This window comes from Tetranychus urticae, chromosome 3 (assembly GCF_039701765.1).
Source record: "Tetranychus urticae isolate SD_2017Ah chromosome 3, NJAU_TeUrti_SD_1.0, whole genome shotgun sequence".
NCBI lineage: Eukaryota > Metazoa > Arthropoda > Arachnida > Trombidiformes > Tetranychidae > Tetranychus > Tetranychus urticae.
In genome coordinates, this window is record NC_142960.1 from 4,063,654 (window position 1) to 4,084,358 (window position 20,705).

General features: G+C 31.5%; 1 protein-coding gene and 1 long non-coding RNA gene across 4 annotated transcripts in view; one reads left to right on the forward strand and one right to left on the reverse strand.

Moving 5' to 3' along the window:
* pros (homeobox protein prospero) overlaps positions 1–5,009 on the reverse strand; it is a 39,786-nt gene extending 34,777 nt beyond the window's left edge. Inside the window, exons 1-2 of the mRNA XM_015939501.3 lie at positions 4,876–5,009; positions 1,976–2,125 (exon numbers count right to left, since the gene is read on the reverse strand). The gene's annotated coding sequence lies outside the window, so the exon portion shown is untranslated. The remainder of the gene's footprint in view (positions 1–1,975; positions 2,126–4,875) is intronic.
* Positions 5,010–11,991: 6,982 nt separating this feature from the next.
* Positions 11,992–16,776, forward strand: LOC107371800 (uncharacterized). Of its 3 annotated transcripts, none has more exons than XR_016199516.1 (4): positions 11,992–12,234; positions 12,378–12,498; positions 12,620–12,971; positions 13,112–15,230. It is a non-coding gene; the product is annotated as an uncharacterized LOC107371800 (long non-coding RNA). The 3 variants fall into 3 exon arrangements; XR_001570883.3 differs by lacking the exon at positions 11,992–12,234 and adding an exon at positions 15,359–16,776 and having other exon boundaries at positions 12,241–12,498; positions 13,112–14,549; XR_016199515.1 differs by lacking the exon at positions 11,992–12,234 and having other exon boundaries at positions 12,241–12,498.
* The last annotated feature ends 3,929 nt before the right edge of the window (positions 16,777–20,705 follow it).

Below are 20,705 nucleotides of genomic sequence, written 5' to 3' on the forward strand. Positions count from 1 at the left end.
GAGTTTGATTTTAATGAAAATTTTTGAAAATCAAGAGCAAAATATGTTCAATTTCATGAAACATGAGATTGGTGAAAGAAAGAATTGAAAAAGTTTGGAATTACAATGTTACAAAAATTACAGAAAAAGCCATTAACAATGTGTAAGCCAAAATTGGCAATAAAATTTCGTTACCCTGACAACTACAAACTGGGACTGATAAAAGCTAATAACAATGTCAACATGAAAAGTTATAACTTTTAGTTTTGTTGCCATTTAACTTTTAAACTGAATAAGATCATGATCGTCTCGGGGATTTTAATATAAGGAGAAAATCTAATTACATGAAAGAAAAATTTCATCAACATTTATTATCATCATTAAATTGTTGGTTTCAGGTTGTGAAGTCGAACCTCTTTCTTCAGTGAATGGCAAAAGGCAGCAAACAGTTGAAGTAACACAGCAAAAAACAGGCAAAAGGGAAATCTCTTTACGCGCTATTAAAATGTTATCCTTATTCAACATTTTAACCCTTTTCTTTGTTGCTGAACAATTTCACAACTTGTTATTTCATTAGAATAATAAAAACGTCTTTTGTTTAAAAGTGAAAATAAAATATATTACTTCAATCGAATGGATCATTAATTGTAAAACTAATGAAAACACCAACAACAATAAAAGAAGAGCCAAAAAAAAGAAACAAGAGAAAAGTTCAACCAGAAAAATGAAACAAAATGCACCAACAGTTCAACCTTAATTACAATAACGTTCCAACGATAATTTATTATCACTTCGCACAGACAGATGAACTTTAACTGAAACATTGGAACGTTCAATCGTCTAAATGCCTCTCAGGTCATCAGCCTTTAATATTACAATAAAGACTTTTTTCATTCAAAACAATAAGAAGCTCGGAGTTGATCGAAAAAAATTCATAAAAAAAATCTAACAAATTCGTAACGAAATGAGCGAAACAGAGAACTTCGAAAATTCCATTTTTTCGAATTTCTTTTTTTAGAATTTTCTGTCGAATTTCTATTTTGGAATTTCCTTTTTGATGATTTTTTTTATGAAATTTTCGATAAACTCAGAGCTTCTTATTGTAGCTTTTCATGGTTATCTGGGTTATCGCCATTGTTGCACTTGTTTGGTTTACTCAAGGCGATTGATTAGCACTTGTTGTCACTGTTTACTGTAACTGTTAACAACTTAATATAACTTAATAACTTAACTTTATCATGATATTTCCGGTTATTACATTATTACAGAATCTCAGTTGCAACTGTTCCTTTTGTTCATGGAGAATCAGTTGATTGAACAATTCGTTGTTTCTAAGACTTGATTAGGATTACACTTTTGCCAACTTATCTTATTTACTTTCACCTTTTTTTATATCAATGTTTACTCGGAAACTTATTAAGATTTATTATTAATATTTTGCTCTTTTCTTTCTTTACTTTTATTGTAAATGAAAATGATAAAATGGAAGAGAGAAAAATGTTGAAACCAATTTATAATTGAACACCTTTAATGTCTACATTTATTAATATCAAGGTTAATCAGGTGAGAATAAGATTTTGCTATTAACCTTGAGCTGTAAAAAAGGTGATAAAGTAAAGTAAATATTTGACATTAGTTTGGGATTAAGACAGCGTCAAGAGAAGGAAAAGTGTTAATTTCGAGGCCATTTTACGATTAAAGGACAAAAGCCAAAAGGTGTTCAACTGAATATTAAATTGATAATAAAGAGACCATATTTTTCACCCCAGGAATCACCATCATTCACGAGTTCCCTGAGGTTTTTAATGGACTTGAAATTGAGTTTGTCTCAGCAAATAAATAAAGTTGTCATGAAAAGCGCATTTCCTTTAACTGTCCAACATTGGAGAAGGAAAAAAAAGATTTCTTTTCCTCCAAATTTATTCAAACATTTAACCTTTAATTTCTCATCAATAATCAGAATCTCATGAAAAAATGAAGAAAAAAGTAAACTTACCTTTTCTCTGGCGATGATTTATCGAAGTTTCTTTAAACAAAATGTCAATAGAACAAGTTGCGTTATTACCATGTTAATGATGTTGAATAATAATCATAATATATGAAGTTTTCCATGAACATGGTAAAGAGTATTTCCTTGAGTCTTATCCTATAAGATGAACGGAATAAGAACAGAATGAGAAAAGGATTTGTTGTTGGTTAGTCAATGGGTATAGGTTGTTGTAAGAAGTAGGAAAACTTGTTTCGTATTGGATAAGATGAACAAGTGAAGAAGAAGGAAGATGATGAAGATGATGAAGATGAAGAGAGCAAGTGTAGTAAGAGTTGACTCAAACTGGAAAAGTAAAGTTACTCTGTTTTCCTCATTTCTTTGTTTCTTCTTCTTCTTCTTGTTGTGCTTCTTTGCTACAAGAAGGTTTTTGTTTAGGAAAAAGGCGAAAGAGTGAACAAAAACAGGGAAAAAATGATGAAGATGAGGAAGAAAAAGAAGATGATTATGGATGATGATATTGATGTAAATGTCTTCTTGCGCACTATTTAACTAAGAAGTAAACCCAGCCCATCTTAACACCTTAGGACACACCTTAGAGAAGTGGAAAGAGTAACTTTCGTTGCTTTCTTTACTTCGTTGGCTCCTTTACCCTCTGTATGTGTAAAGGTAAGTGAAGATGTCAGGAAGAGAAGGGATGAAAAGGGATGAGCAGAGTTTACTTGTTTCTTTTCAGGCTTAAGCTTCAGTAGGAGGAGGTTTCTTTTCGTCTACTTTTACCTTTCTTTTTTCTTGGATTGTTACTTTATCATCATGATCCATCGTCTCACTTCATCTTCATCATCATTAGTTTTGGGGAAGCGCAAGATGACGATAAAGAAACGACAAAAATAAGGTAAAAATTGTTTCCAGTCTTTACCTTGTTTTTTGTTTGGTAAACAATTAATTATTAGATGAAAGCAAACACTATAAACAAGTGACTGTAAGAAATGAATGGTAAAGATGATGTTTCACTTTAATTTTGCACCTTTTATTGGAATCTGTTGAATGGTTAAACTGACGCACTGGTAACAGTTGATTTTCATGAAAATAATCAAGATTTGAAGAAAGAAAAGAAATTTTCGTCTTTCAGGTTGAAACTAATTTTTCATGTGTTTACACCATTTTATTGTTTTGTCAGGCTTGAAATGGTTAGACTTGAAGTTTAATTGTAACGCAAGTAACAAATTTATTTGAACTAAGCGTAAATAGTTTGTTGTCACGCTTCAAGAAACGGGACTCTTTGTGGGTGGGAGGGTTCACTTCTTAGGATGATAAGGAGAGTAAGATGGTTGGCAAGAAGGGAAAGGGAGTTAAAGGATGAAGAATGATGAAGATGGTAAAAGGCATTAAAGGTGTAATGTGTGTGTGAGTGTATCAAGTTTACTGTTGCTACAATTGTGGTTTACAAGCAAGAGTGTTTTCTGTCTCTCTCTCTCTCTCTCTCTCTTTCTCTCTCTTCTCTTCATCACCAGTTTCATGAAAGCCAAATGTTTTTCATTGAAACAACAGAGGGCGTTCAAAAATGGGTGATGATGATGATAAAAAGGGGGAGGATGGGTGAAGAGGAGGAAGAAAATGAGGGAATGAAAAAAGGTTAGTTGATAGAGAATCGAGAGATTCCCTTGGTAACGCAATTAACAAGAGATTCAAATGAGAGGAAAGATTATGTTTCTTACTTTTGCTCATTTAAATCGCCATTTCAACCTTTTTCATCTTCTTCCTCATCTTCATCATCATCTTGAAAATCTTTCTCATACAATCTATTTTTGTTTGCTTTTCGAGTAACTCTTTCACTTTGTTTCCTTTTTACAGAAACCTTTTTTTAATATCAACTTCAATAATGATTGAAGGTCCGTTTCAAATGATATTAAAAATAGAAACATTTATTAGGATCAAATCAATTCTGGTAATCAAAGTGATTAGCAGTTTTATTAATGCACAATGTTTCAATCTAAACAATTTGTCAGTTGAGTTGAAACACAAAGTTCAGAGATGAAAAATCGAGACAAAACAAAAGTTACTTTGACTAGACTAACAAGGGAACCTCTCGATTCGTTAATCACTGAATTTCATGAAACATAGCTCAAAGTGCAGAAAATCATGTTTCACTTTTTCAATATCAGTTCGATTCTACACAATGAGCTAAGTTTCATGAAATTCAGCGATTAACAGCTCTCGAGGTCTTAACTTGAGGTAAACTATTGATAGACTTCAACTTGAAGTATTAGACATTTACGGTTGTCTTTAGTTTACTTATCACATCTTTACCGTAGAGTAACTCAGTCTTACTCGGCTAACCCTCAACTCGATGCAATCCGGTTTGACTTGAACGGTAAAACTTTCACACAAGTTTATCCGAATCAAATCAACTTTAATCATTAAACGACTGATTAAACTATTCACCAACTTTCATGTAAAACCTAATTAGATGTCAACTAAACTTTGAGTAAACTAGAAACGGACATGAATTTGAGTTGAATCTTTGCTTCCAGTCTGTGAATGACAATCATAACTTTATCCTGATTTGGTTAATTTGTGTTTCATTAAACTTCATCCGAATCAGATTATCCTTTTTTTCATCCTGATTTTGGGTCTTTTACCTTTTCTCAAGTTTCCAATAAAATTGATCCCATTATCTTTCACTCTCACGCTTTGTTCCTTCCTCTTTCAAAATCTAATATTTGATTAACGCAACTATTGATTCTCAATAATCAACTTTTAATAAAAAAACAACATAAACACCTCAAAAAGCATCGACTACAAGATACAATCAACAAGTGAATGTTTAATGAAACAATATTGAGACCTTGCCAACAATCAACTGATCAGCAACGAGACAAGCAAATAACAAAAAGTTAAATTCTTACCTGGTTACAAGAGTAGAAGTTACAATTACAGTTGTTTGACCAATTAACACAATTAAAATACAAAATAATCCCAATTCAGACACTAAACCTAAAAATGATGATTAAACCAGTTTTAGTTTTCTTTGCGTTCAACTTTCTTAAAGAAGCAATCAAAAGTGATTACTTAAGTGTAATAAAAATAAATAAAAAAACACAAAGGGATGATGGAAGATAATGTTACCTTTAATAATAAAGGTGAAGATAATGATGAAGAGAAGATGAGAGTTACAATAAGATGATGTTACATTTAATTGTTTAAAACAATAAGACACCCATTAACCTCTTGAGGTAACAACTTACAAGGTAAGAGACAATAATAAACAATGAATTGTTTTCTTCTTCTTATCATTGATGGGAACGAGTAAGATGATAATGAGAGGAGAATCTGGATGAACAGAAAGTTGTCAGGATAATCAAGAGGATAAAAGTGATAATCTAGAGTTTCGTACAATTTTGGTAACCATTAAGAACAATCAGTTTGATTGTTTCAATTGAAAAGGAAAAACCTTTTCCTTTGAAACTTCTTTTTTCTGTTCACTGGAAGACCAACAGTTTTGTGACCACAAACCTGTTTGATCATCTTTACTGACTGATAAGGATTCTGTTCAAGTGATGTTCACTTTTTTCAGGGTACTTTTGTCGTTATATAACATATTGAGATATACAATTGATGAGGTTCAAGCGCTCTCTGGTGAATCTGGTTAACAGTAAAAGTTGATTGGTATTGAATCATTGATTTCATTGAATGGTGGAAAGGTTTGTTGTCTTTTATTTATATGAACATTCAAGTGAATCTCATTTGTCTTGTTTCCATTTATCAGAATAAAGATGATTCCTGGTGAAGAGGCTCTTCATTGGGAACAATAAGAATTGAAACAAGAGAAGAAAAAAATTGAACAAGAAAAAGGTGAGAATCACTGTTATTCAGGTAAATCCCAATCAAGGTCCAAACACTTGTAAAGTAGAGTAAATTAGAGTCAAACAACTTCTTCATTCATAGTAAATCTTTTTGTTGGAATAGATTAAAGTTCTGGTTTAGACTTCGACAATTGAGCCTTGAGAACTTCATTTTGAGGTCTTTTAACTTTCTGAAAATTCTGCGTTCTTCAAGTTCGAGATTGATCATTGAATGAAAGTCAAATGGAGTTCAAAGTTCAATGGAGTGAATTTGCAAATCGGAAGTTTATTCAACTTTTAAAATCGCAATCACTTAATTGAAAACTACATGAAAAGCAAAAAGCAAAAATTTCGAGTTCTTCAAGTTCGAGATTAACAGTGAAACTAAAGAAAAATTTTGTTTCAATCGACGGCAATTTCTGCGGTAAATCTACAAATCGAAAGTTTATCATCCAACTTTCCAAGTCGCAATGATCTTGCTCGAAAATAATGGAATGCAAAATTGATTCGAACCAAAAAATGAAATCAAAAATCGAAAATTTGTCGAGCGCCATAAAGAGAAAAATTTGCGACAGAAATTTCGATTTTCAAAAAGTGCTTCAAAAGGTAGAACAAAAATGTTTGATTCGATGAAAAGATCTCTAAACCTTGAACTGTTTCCTTCTGGTTTGCTGTTGGTTGAAATGGAGTTCAAGTTGTCTGACAGCTGAATGTGATGAAGGTAACCAAATATGATATGTTCATTGAGAGATGAAGAGCAAAATGAGTTTACTTTTCTTATTTATTGTTGATTGTTTGTTTGTCCAATCGCAATTGTTACCAATTTCAATGTAAACGCATTTTCAACATTATCATGTTAAATCGTTTGTCTTGATTGAATAATCTCATTGTTGTCTCATGATTCTCATGCGATATTACATTATAAATGTAATACATATTTTTGCTGTTTACAAAACATTTACATTGCATTTGTAATCTTCATTCAACACCTTAACTTGTCAAGCAAAAAGAAGAGTTTCATCCCAATTATCATCTTGAATTTTACAATGAAAGGCAAAAGGAAAAAGGTAATGGAATAACAACAAAAGAGAGAAAATTCATTTTAAATGAATATTCATTACTGAATTCAGGCAAATGCAAAGTCCATCAAAGTGTTAAGAGAAGAGGAAAAGAAGAAGAAGAAGAAAAAAAATGTTGCAAATGAATTCAACTTTTCATCTCATCTCATCGTCTTCCAACTCTTTGTAAGAACAATTTAGAAATATTTTTCTTCCTTTTTGTCGATTTTGTTTGAATAAAAGAAAGCAATTTAAATTTTATTCCACTGGTCATCATCATCATCATCAAAGAGTATCATGTTAAATGAACCATTTTGATTCAGTTCCTTTTTGATGACAACTTGAAAAGAAGAGGACAACTTTTCTCATTTACAAAAGTGTGCAAGACTTAATTCCCGCATCACTTAACCATCTCTTTGCATCTCTTCATCATATTTCATTTATTGTCTTCAATTGATTAACTCATTTAGCAAACAATTTAACCTCAGTTAAACATCTTAACTTGATGCGGGTTTCAACCGAGAGTCACAAGCCTAAGGCTGATCAACATTAAGACAACAATCAACAGATGAAAGTTGACTGGTGAAACCCGCAGGTAACAGAGGATAAACAGTCAACTGAAAGTTCAAGTGAACCACTGAACATTGAATTGCAATAAACAATAAACTTACCTTTTCTTGACTAAAAATTGTATCCAACAATTGATTGAACCAGAAAAGTTAACAAAAAAACATTTGCGTCTTTAATTAAATCCAAGTCAGTGAACACAAATGCACAATAACACTGAGCAATGAGTGTTGATTAAGACGATGAAAAAGTTTTGAAAATGATGAGAAAAGGCAAAGGGAAAAACAAGAGTAAAAACTGATTCGAAGGAAAAGGTTGTTTATTTTGGTGCAAAAAAAGCTCAACAGATTGAATGAGAAACAGTAAAGATTATGTCTGGGCTCAACGATCACTTTTACCGAACTCTAAGATCTCCCTTTTTCCATCTTTTCCCTCCTCTTCATCATCCTTCTCATCATTATTCTCATCATCTCAAGATCATATGCTTTTGGAATAAAGAGAGAGAAAAAGAGAGAAGGAAAAATATCTTCTTTAATGTGATCAAAGAAAAGGTTTGATCGGTAACGGGATTCATCTTGTTCTCTTCTTTTCTCCTCCTTCATCTTCTTTCCATTCAACAGTGTCCACCTCTTCCACCCTCCCTTCATCATCATCTTTATCCCCATCAACATCATCTTTGCATCCCTCATATTGACTCGCTTTCATTATTTTCTCCTTTTCTCTTCTTCTTCTCTCCCACTGTTTCCTCTTCATCATTATCATCTTCCTAAACCACCTATTCTTCCTCTTCTCTTCACTTTCTTCTTCTTTTTTTCTTCTTCCAGAAAAACAGAGAAAAGAAGAAGATGAAGAAGAAAAAGAAAGAGAAATGGCGTCGAGGGAATAACTTTATTCTTTTGTATAATAAATCGCTCTAGTTACTTTAGTCGCGTGGTTCGCCTCTTCTTCATCTTTTCCTCATCTTTTATCAAAGAAAACCTTCATCTTTTATCTTCTCTCTCTTTGCCTTCATCTTTCTACTTTTACCAATAAACGTTAACATTAACCCGATCTTGAGGAGAAAAAAAATTTGATCGAAAAAATAGATTTTCGATTTTTGCATCTTTTTCTTGCAAATTACACATTTGATGAAAAAAAAGTGAAAATTGTTGCTCGAAAATTACTTGACAAGATCAATGTTTTCTGATGATGAACAGACTTTAAATATCTTGTAAGGTCAACAAGATTAAAGTGAAGGCCGTTATAAGAGTCCAGCTGCTTTTCCCTTCAACTTCCCTTTTTCTTGGCTCGTGCCAAATACTCGCGCGTACTCAACACGCATCAGCTCAAGATGAATAAAAAAGAGAGTTTAAAGAGTTCTTTTAATCCCAAGAAAAATAATCCAACTTATAAAAAGTCTTATTCCATTTACTTTTCTCTTCTCTTCTCTTCTTCTTCTCCCCATCATCATTTCACCCTTACATTTACATAAGAGGAGTTACTTTCTCTCCTCATCTTTTTTCATCCATCAATCCGCCCATAACACGCGTTACGCTCATAAAGCTGGACAGGTGGGATTCTCGTCTTTCATCATAAACATTATCATCATCATAATATGATGAAAAGAAATCATTGAAAGCTTTCTAAATAATCTAATAAACTGGAAACTTCAATGAATAATTTGTTCTTAAATGATTAACCGCAAAAGGAACATTTAAAATGAGCGAAAATAAATGTTGATCATTTCCTTGAATCATGAACAACAACAAACTGAACCTTTCAAATCGATTTCCGATTTTAAACTGATTCATCTCACGCAAAAGTAAACTTAAAAAGTTGAACAAATTTTTTATAACGCTTTTCTTGTATATTAATCATTTACCAATTAGAAGGCAAAAGGTTATCTTAATAGTAAATGAACACAAGTTGAAAGGTAAAATGATGAACTCGTTCAGGGTGCAAAGAGAGAGATTAATAACCTGAGAGACTTTAAGGAATAAATAATTTACATTAATCTTAAACGAGCCTCGGTTCATTCCAAGTTTATCCTTCAATTAATTAACCATGAAGTTAATAGACATGAGAATAGACATTATTCATTTCAAGAGTTTTCAACCTCTTTAACCACCAAGAGTTGAGGCAATAAAAAAAAGCGAGTTCAAAGTTTGATGAATGGAAGGGAAAAAAAGTGAGAAAAAAGATGAAAATGAAAACAATGTTGAAGGGAAATAAAAGTTAAGATTTGAAGGGTCAACGGTAATTGAAAGAGGTAAACAGAGGTAGACTTAAGAGGTTAACTGAAGAGGTTAATGTAAGGCCGTTACAACAGCTGTTTATCCACTTTCTCTTCTTTTCATCTTCTTTCCTCCCTCTCTTTACCCTCTCATCTTGCAATGTCTGACTCGCTGTCTCAACTCGCCAGGTCAGCCCTTTCGACTTCCCTCATCTTCCTTATTATGCTTTACCCGTTTCAACCTCTTTTAACGGGTAAAAATTTCTTTTCTTTTTTTTCTCTTTTCTCTCTTTCTCCTTGGCACGTTCCCTTTTGGCACGCGTACGTCTCACTTCCCTCTTGGACAGGTGAGGTAAAGACCGTTTGACCCCTTCTAAGCCTCATCTTTTATCTTCTCCTTCATCTTTTTCTTCCCTCATCTTCTGTGATTGTCTAAGAATTGCATTGTTGCCGCAACATAAGTAAATGTTTTTTTGGCCTACTTTTTTGGAACGGCAGATCAGAAAAAAAGGATGAAAAGAAAGGGATGAAAAAGGATGAGGAGAAAAAGAGAATGGAAAAGATGGTGAAAATCGGAAAAGGAAAAACATGATTAAGAAAATGTTTTGTTTCGCGGGTTCGCAAGTCTACAGCTTGTCTGACTCGTGTCCAGTCTTGTTATTTACTATGGACACACTTTGACCATTCGAGGTCATCGTGTTATTGACCTAAAACAGTTTGTTTTGTTTTTCCTTTCGACTAAAAGGTCAATTGTCTTTATGTTAAACAGCTTTTCGCGTCTTTCATCAATTATTCACTTTTCCTTGTTTCACTCCCAGTTATATCGAATCAATTTAGTTTTCATTTTTTCTTCTTCTCTTTTTCAGAGCTTAATCGCTTTTCCTTTTTCATTTGTCATCTTGAGAAGGTAAGTTAATTGTGATAATCAACTGGACCGTAATTTAAAGAAGAAAAACTTGATTTCACAAATTCCTTTCACTCAATCATCTGTAATGAATAAAATGATAAATGATAAATGTTAGAAAATCTTTATGTGAGAAAAGCAAAATTTTGTTGAAAAAATAATTTCTAATCTCAATTCTTTGATGGATAAATTCATGATTGATCACAGCAATAGAAATCTATTTATTCCAACTGAAAATGAAAATAACATGAAAAGAATCATTGATGTACCCTGAAGCTTCATGAATCATGTGATACTGCAATCATGAAGACAACCTTTAAACTGATGAAAATGGTAAAAGGAAAGAAAAGTTGAGCAAAAAATTGAAACTTGGAAAGTCATAAAAAAAAGATTTGGAAAAAAAGTGTTCAACTTTGTTCAGTTTCTGAATCATCTGAGAATTGAAATACTTTTGTTTTTATCATCATTATTATATGATAAAATAAACTCCCAAGGCTTTTCAACTTCTTGCTCTGATTAAACTCTGTAGTCTTATAGTTGTTAATTATTGGTGTTAAATGAACTTAAAATGAGATTTTTTTCTGTTAACTTTATGCTCATAAGATGATCAACATGGTTAAGTATGATAATGATGATGAAAAGGATGAGAAGGATGAGAGGAATGATGAAAAGGATGAAGAAAGTAAAGTGTTGAATGATTTACAGTTAATATGTAAGTAAAAATCTCGTTAAACTTATTTCTTTTGCTGTCTTTTGGCCGCAGGAAAAATGGAAAGTTATAATGTTGAAGGGAAGGAAAGAGATGAAGATGAGATGAAGACTGTCAGGTTACATCAAGAGTATCATCCGTTAGTGGCTTACATCAACAATTTTGATTGTCAATCAGCCAGATGTGAGTTTATCCAAATTGTTGTTACATTTTCATCTTTTAAACCATTCGCTTCTTCATTTTTTGCGCTTCAATTTATATCGACTTTTCACTGAAATTGAATTTCAGTCAATTCTGTAAATCTATTGTCTTTGACTTTTTCAAATCTTGTACAATTGGAATACAGTTCCGATAACAAATGATGTTGATCAAAATGCGATTTTTTGCTTCCTTAGATTGTCTGGTTAAACCTGTGAAAATATTGTTACAGCTCAAGATGCGATATTTATCATTCAATTGTTTTCCCATTTATTTTTAACTTATTATTGACAGATATTTTATATATGATTTGTTGATGTTTATTGTTGACTTTTTGCATTATTTTTATTTTCTGCCATCAACACTGCTTCCAAATTATCACCTTTATTCATTGAAAGATTCCTCTAGAAAGAAGTTGTTTTGTTGTGGTTAACCCTTTTAATGTTTATCTTGTTCTCAATGATTTATATTTTGTTTACAATATCAAGATATTTATATTTCCTGTCAATTATCACATCTCAATGTTATAAATCATGCCATTTATATGGGTAATCTTGCAGTTTCATTGCAGTCATTCATTGTATTTTCTGGCAACTTGTCATTGATTTAAATTTGATCACAATCTGTTGGATTTCAGTTCATTTATTTCTACAAATAAACTGGGTTTTGTCATTTCACTCAAATTTAAAGATCTTAATTAACATACTTTCCCTCAAATTTTCCCTCGCTTTTTCATAACACGTCTGCTTAGGAAACTCATTCTTCTGATATTATTGTAAGATTATTATTAATGCTTCATTTGTTTTTCAATTTCTTACCTCTTTTCATTTATCTTTAATTAATGTCTCAACCTGGTAATTTTGTGCTAAAAACCTTCTTTTTTGTGCTATCGAAATTTCTACATCTTCATGTGAAAAGCATGGTTTGACTGGCGTGTCTAAACGTTGAGTTTGCATGTGGTGGTACTTTGGCTTTGATGTAACTTTGCTTAAGATTACATCAGAATTTTAATGGTTCATGGGTCTACAGAGTTGTATTCGTAAGTATTGTTATCAAGTAATAACAAATTCACTGCTTTTGACCATTTCTAACATCTGAAGATTATGTGCGTGATCCAGTTATAATCTGCTAACCCAACAAGTATCGTCTGACTCTTTTAGGCCTTTGGTTAATTTACTCTCCTGTTGATAGCTTGATGGTAAAGTCATGGTTAAAGCTTAATTATGGATCGACTGTTCTATGGTAATCAGAAATCGCAAGTCATCCAAAATGTTGGTCAACATGTTTCCCCTACACTCTTCGACTGGATGGATCTAACATTTTAATGCTCGATTTTGTTAATTGTTGGTTATTTATTTGCTGGTTTATGGACAACAGCACAAATAGGCATGTCCAGTTGACCCTTTCAAGGATGAAAGTTGTCGTTTTGGGGTTAAAATGAATGATTAAATGACCCTCTGTTTATGGTTTCTTACAAGAAAGTGTTTTTAGTCAAGAAAGCAAAAAGAAAAGGTATGAATGAATGAATGAATGAATAAAAAGAGTTGAGGAAAAAGTATGTTCCGTCTGGTAACATATACTCACTCATATGGACTCACTAACTTATCATCTTGCATTTTTCTCTCTCATCTGCCTTTTATAAATGTCACTAGACTGTTGAGATGAACTGTTTTGGTACTTTTTGACGTCAAGGAAACCCCAAAGAATAGTGAAAAGTAACTGGAAAGGGAACCCTTTAAACCATCTTAACTTGATCAGCTGCTAAAATTGACCTGACCTCAAACGATCAATGACCTTTTACATCTCTCGATTGCTGTTCTCTTCCTTCACTTTCTTTCAACATTTTCTTGGCTCGTGCCTATTCATTGGCAACACTCACTTTCTCACTTTCTTCATCATCTTCCTTTTCATCTCTTCACTTATATCACCATACCATTAGCTACTACAAGATAAACCTGAATAGATGCAATTACCCATTGATAATGACCAATTTAATAATGGAGTGGACATTCAGATTGGAATGAAAAATTATGGAAATCAAATTTAACTTCATGGTTATAAATGGCTTTCAAGTTTTTTAAGATAAATGGAATTGAATATTGAAACAAAAATGGATAAAAATGGTAGACATGAAAAGCAGAGGAGAGCAGAGCTGAATTTAAGAACATAATAATAATATTAATAACAACTTTAATAATACTTGTCCAGATAATTTATATCAATATTATTATAAACTGAAAGGTTCATTTTTATGTCTTATAAAGCCAACAACTACACCATTATTAACCAAGTTCATGTTCCCTGGCTACAAAAAACGGATGAAATGGATTCCCAATGGACAAAAGGAAAAGAGTTAAAGGATGGTGAAAATTCATTCTTTTCCATTTTTATCTTCATCATCTTCATCATCACTATTAATTAAACCACATAAAAGCAACATTATACTTTATATTATGTATTATTTTAAAGTTACTTTTTTTGCTGGCCATTTTCTTCCTCTTCGCCAACCTCTTCTCCTTCATCTCATTTTTTGGCGATTTATGGTTTCATCCATTTTTGCTGTTGCTCCTGCTCTTGTTTCATGTAAAAATGTTAATTGCCATTATTGATAATCACATCTCGACGGAAGTTTCAAACCTGTTTGTTTGCCTAATAAGATGTTTGTAATGATTGACAAAGGAGAGGAAGGGTGACCAGTTGAAAGGATGATCAAGATAAACAAATAAACAACAACAAAAGGAGACGAATAATGAAACAGGAAACAGGAAGATAAAGAATCCTCTTTTAGCATCTTCCTTTTTTCAGCTCTTTATTGTCGCATGATACTCATTGTGTAAAAAACTGTACCAACTTCATGACTTTGGACAACAATTCAACTTGACTTGATCAACTTTCTTTTGGATCCATTGTTAATCAAAGTGCATTCCCAATTGGAAGCTGTAAACAGATTCATAAGTCAAAATTTAAACAAAATTCAAAACCAAAATTGGATCAAAAGCTGAATTAGGAATTGGATCCGAATCTGATACAAAATGAGTCCGAACTGAATCCATAATTGAATTCAACTATTCAAGTCATTCAGCAATGAATGTATGTTTGAATCTAATATTGAACCCAAGAATGACAATCATTCAATTGAGATGTTAATTGATGAAGTAAAACAAATAGATGTTAATGTTTAAATATCATGAATAATAACTCGGAAAGAGATTTGATAATGTTAATGATCCTTAATATAAATCAATAGAAACGTGACTCTCAACATTGATTCTCATTCATCATCATCATTATTATTAATATTCTTGTTTCCATCTCAGACTAACTAATTACCCTTTTCCTCATCAATAATAATCATGATGATAAATCTTGATTTTAGCATCTTCTTAATGAGAATAGCATTTAGTTGTTTAACGCCTTCAGGCGATTCTTCATTTGTTTTACTTTAATTGACACTCAATTTGAATCATTTCATTTTCTTCATTTTCATTTTCATCTTCTTCCATTTCTCTCTCACTCCTTCCTTCACTTCTCTTCTTATTATCACCCAATGTTAAAAAGTATCATTTAAAGCTCAACATCAATTGACTTTATTTACCCTTAAGGTTCATTCTCAGTCAGTGACACTTATTATATTTACATTACCAATCTATCTCAACATTTTCAACATATTCAGACTTTTTTCTCGACTCACCGACATCCTGATTAAACCTTTAATTAAAATGGATCGATAATTAAAACATTTTGAAAAACTGTTGGTCAACTTTAAAATGAGCGCCTCTTTGTCAACCAGCTTACACCCCTTTTCATTCCCCTTTTCAATCATCTGTTTCACAGTTGTCTAAGCAAATCTTTCTCAAATTTAGTTCAATTTTCATTTTTTTAACATTTTTAATCAACAGTTAAGCTGATTATTTAAACTCATGGATCATTGAGATATTTTTTAACTATCCTGAATTACACCAGTTATCCTTAAACATGGAATTGTGTTGTCTCATCAAAACTCAAGTCAATCATCCTGGCAATGACTGTTGGATCAATGTTTTCAAATTATTGGTTAAATTATCTCATTACTGAATTACTCCTGTCCAAACCTTGGATAAAGAAAGACATTTAAGATGGCATTAAAAGATCAAGATATTCCATGAAAAGCTGGACAATCGAGACAAGATGGACAGAAGATCAACAATTGGCGCAGATTATCCAACCTTTGTAATCTCTTATTAATCAACTTGTTTTTCTTGGTCTATTATCCTCAGTGTTTTAGCTCAATTGATCAACTCACCACTGGAAACCAAACAATTTTGATTAGGTTATCCGCAACAAGTTGACAGGAAAAAAAGCGAACAGAAAAGGATGAGAAAAAAATAAGGTTTAATGGATCATTTGTAAGGGTAATAGGATGAAAAAAATTGGATCTTCATCCTCTCAGGGGAAATGTTTCAGGGTGAGAAAAGATTCAAGTGATGAGAGGATGATAATGTGTAAAAAAAGATGCTTACTCTCTATAAACATTTCCCTTGTTCAACTATAGATGAAAAAAAAGAAGGCAAAAAATGGTTTTCTTGGGAAGAGCAAGAAGATAAAAAGATCGGGGTGAGAAGATGAGGATGAAGATGCTGATGATGATGCAGTTTATAGAGTAAACTTGAATGTAAGGAAATAAGCTTAAGGAGCAAAAAAAGATTCAGGGTGAGGCGGAAGGTTAGAGAATCTGAATGAGTGAGAAGTTCCTATGGAAACTAAATGTTTCCCTTTCTTTTTATTAACTTAATTTATCAACTTGTTGAAAGTTAATGAAAATGATTTGTTCATTTTGCTCATCATTTATCCATTCAATTATTCATCACTTATTTCATTGACAAACAATCAAATAACCAACATAAATGAAACAAATTGATCCTCAGCAAAATTGTTTGGTCCAGTAAATGGTCATTTAGATTGAAACGCTTTCCCTTCCAATTGCCTAGAAAAACAAGTTTGATTGATAAAATATTATCTAACCAAAGTGACCAAATCCTGAAAAAGCTGAGTCGAAAAAATTGAATCTTTCCTGAGTTTGATGAAATTAGAATTGAATAGTTAATGAAAATGTTGGCTAATTTTCACTTCTAATGTAAATAACTCTCACAGAAAGAAATCAGTTTTTTTCAATTTCAACCCAACATTTGTAATTAAATCATAATTGGTGAAATGGGTTAAGATTGAAAATTAATTGGTAAACAGGGAAATGAAAAAAAAGGTTAACATGTAATAACAATTTACTGTTCCTTGAGACTGGAAATACATAATGAAAGGAAAAAATCTTCAGAATCATCAACATGTTCCTCTTCAAGTAAAGAAACCTCGGAGTCGAAAAAAAAGAGAAAAAATCAACATTAATTAATCTAATTAACAATCCTTTGAGTTTAGTTGTTCAACACATAAAAAAAGATTCATCTTATCTCTATCTTGTTCATTGTTGATGAGGATGTCGTCTTCATCTTCATCCGTTTATACAATTTCCTAGTGACTGAACGGGAAATGAGTCCATGTTGGGTGAAAGCAAAAAAGGAGAAGAAAGAGCAAAATAGAAATTCGTAAAAAAAAGCAATTTCTCGTCTTTATTGGAAAGACAAACTCATAAACTGAATATTTCAAGGAAATTATTAGATGTTGGTAACAATATTAGACGAGAGTAAAAAAGGAAAGGAAAAAGATGATAATGATGAGGATGAAGGCAAAAAACATGAGAACATGAATTTGTATGTTGAATCCGGCAAATGAATGTTAATACCTAAAACCTAACGGATGTTAATTTGATGTGAAAAAAAACACAAAACTGGCAATGATTAAGATATTATTTGGATAAGACTTGGAAAAAATATTATTAAATAATAAATAAAATAAACATAACTTAAATGATTTATGGCTGGAAAAATAACATTATTCATGAAATGAACATTTTTACGCTTCTAAGTTGATTCATTTTGTAATTATCATCACAATTTGGCTTTGTTTTTGCCAGTTGATCAAATAATTAATGAACATTGAAAGATGGTAAAATGGAGAGAAGAAGAAGAGAAAAATGCATTTTAATCATTTTCCTTTTCATAGTTTCATTGATCAATAAATTATTTTCTCATGTTGCTGTTTAATGTGCAAATGATCATCTTAAACATGATAAAGGTTTACTGGTAATGGATTCAATCAAACACTGGAATGACATTGAAACATGTAAAGGAACAAATTACCTGTTAAAATACGAGTAAAATACATCATTATCGGTATTGAACGTTTAAAGGTTGAAAGTAAATTTACCTTAATTTTTTCATTGAAACAATTGAACTAAATTGTCTTAAGGTTTACTTAAAAGCATTTAAAAGTTGCGTGTTTAGTCAACATTAAGCCAGGTTAATTTACCTTTAAAATGTTGAAAAAGTAATTGAAGTTTGTGAACTAAGAACTGAAACTTGAAACCCTTTCATCAGGGAATCCCTTTTAACTGTCTTTCAATGGTTTTACCATTTTTCAATGTTTGCTCATTTTTACTCCACTCATTAACAGAAGTAAAATTTTCTTCAATTTTATCCATTTTATTACTGTTGATTTGTCGGTTGAACATTTGTTCAAGTTTGTATTACAAGAAAAGAAATTGTGATTAATGATAAATTCCAAGTTTATAGACTAAGAATTTAGTTTGTTGAAGGAAGAGGGAAAAGTGATTCAGAATCTATTCTCATCATTGGGAGTAAAAATTGTTGGAAAATATTTATTTTTATTTTTACTCTTCTGTAAGAATCCCAAGAATTGAATTTTTCAGTTTGAAAAAAACATGTTTCCTTTCAGATTCAATTTTTCATACATTCTCATGTTGATCCAAATTTATCATCATCTATTGGATTATGGTTACAATTGAATCACTTTTGCAACAAGCAATTGCTTTATAACAAGAAGAACAAGAAAGACTGGGAGTTTTTGCTATCATTATTAATATTATTATTAATATAATCATGGAAGCAAATATTCTTGTTTGAATACGAAAAAAAAACGTAATAAGAATCGAATTCAAATTTTCTTTTGATCTCTTAATTCAAATAAAAATGGATAAAATTTCATGGTAAACAAGTGATGTCATGAAGGAAATCTGATGGAAAAAAGCAATTCTTTTTTTGTCTCATTCCATGAATCATGTTTAATTAGTAAATCATTTGATGTTTCTGCAAAGAAAATGCGATTCTTCTTTAATCAAACATTTTCTTATTCGTCTTCTTGATTAGTTGATTGCATGGTTAAACAATTTTCTTATTCAGTTTCAATTGAAAAGATTTTCCTCTCTGATTCAGTTTCATGTTTGCCATTGGAACAAATAATTTCGTTTCTTTTCGTGATTAAACTCACGAAATTTAAGGTACAAAAAAATGAGGTTCGAAGGGTTGAGTGGATGAACAAGATGATGGAAATGATGAAAATGAGCAATTCTGTGCTTCGCTCTTTTTTTGTGTCTCAATCAAGTGGATTCAATGTTGTCCAGTCAAGTTAATCAATCAAGTGAAAAAGCTATAATTAAAGGAAAGAAAACTGTTCTCTGTTATAATTAAAAGGCTCTTGAAAAGCATCTCAATTCAGTTCAAGATTCAGTGTTATCATCATCATCTTTCCTTGCATCAGGTTACGTTTAGATGATAACAAATGCATCTTCATTGAAACGTCAAACCACTCAATCAACTGATTGTAATTAAAAAGATAGTTTACAGGGAAAACAAAAACAACCTCAACTGAAACGCTGATTGTTGATTAAAAAATTGTCTTTAATTAGAAATTAAATTCGAGAAAATCTTTTTTTCTTCTAACCATTTATCAATTTATAAAGAAACTGAGCATTGATCAGAATTTTTCTTGTTTCGTCAAAGATTAATGAAGCTTTTGGTTCTTTTTTTGCTTTCATGAATTTCCATTCTAATGAGCAACTCTTTGCAGAAATTTTGAGAAATTTTCTGTTCCAAGTTTGGTTGAAATGTTGATTTGAATTGATTGAAATGAAAAGGTAAATATAGAGACAAAGAAATGATGGGAAAGTATGCTTATATGAAAGTCATTTCACGGTTCAGAGGTTACTCAGTTCAGAAGATGATGATGATGCTATGGTGAAGATGACAGGCTACTTGAGTATCTTTCCTTTGAAAAAGCAGTTTTTTGTGTTCCTTTACTTTTCACTTTCACATTCAATGAATTTCAAGTTTCAAGTAGTCAAGGTAACTTGTCCAGGGAAGGCAAACCTTTGGATAACAACAAAAGCAATATTTTAATAGTAAAATGTTACATTTCAAGTTATCATTTCAACCTTAAATGGAAGGTAAAAAAAGCAAAGATTTTCATTGCATGAAAAGTTGAACAAATAAAGCAACTTTCAAATCTCAATTTAGTCTTAAAGGAATGCAAATGAAATGATTTGGCAAATCGCACTTTAATTTATTGAAAAATTCAATTGAAAACTATTAAATTTTCCTCATTTAACTCCCTGTTTTTGGCGGTCTTTCAACGAATCAAAAGTGTTTGTCGAAAAGGAAAAGAAAAACTCTTTTTTTTCCTTCTTCTAGAGACAAAAAGAAAAGAGTTTCATTCTTGTTTTACTCTGAATGAGAATGGAAAGATTGGAAGAAGAAGAAGAAGGAAAAGGATGAAATAAGGTAAAAAGCAAATTGATTTAGTAAAGTTGATTCTCATTAAAGTTAAAGGATAAAATGATGAGTTGGACATTCCCTTTACTCTAAAAAACAGTTTCATCCATCTTGACATTCTTCATTTCCTGCTGTATTCAGTTGCTTCTCATCTCGCCAGTTTCCATAGAGATTCATCCTTTTCTCATCTTCACCTTTTCTCCTCTTCTCCTTGTTCGCCTTCTTCCTTGCTCTTCCATACAAAATTATTCAATCAATGAAATATTTTGTAAAACTTGAAACTTTACTTTGACCAACAACAAGAAGGAGAACTTTTATCCTGAAAACAGAGAGAAGAAGAAGAAAAAAAGTGTTTTTCGGTTAAACTAATTAAAATGGGTTGCCATGTCAAAAGTAATTATGGGCAGTTCTTACATGAATATTATTAGAAATGAAAAGCCTGCTGGCCAGACTCATCATCCTCATCACCTTCCTCATCACAATCCTAATCATTGCCATCTTTCATCTTCTCTCCATTTCTTTATTATCATTTCTCATCTTAAAAGACAGTTAACAAGCTTTAATATCATTATCATTCATTCAACATTTT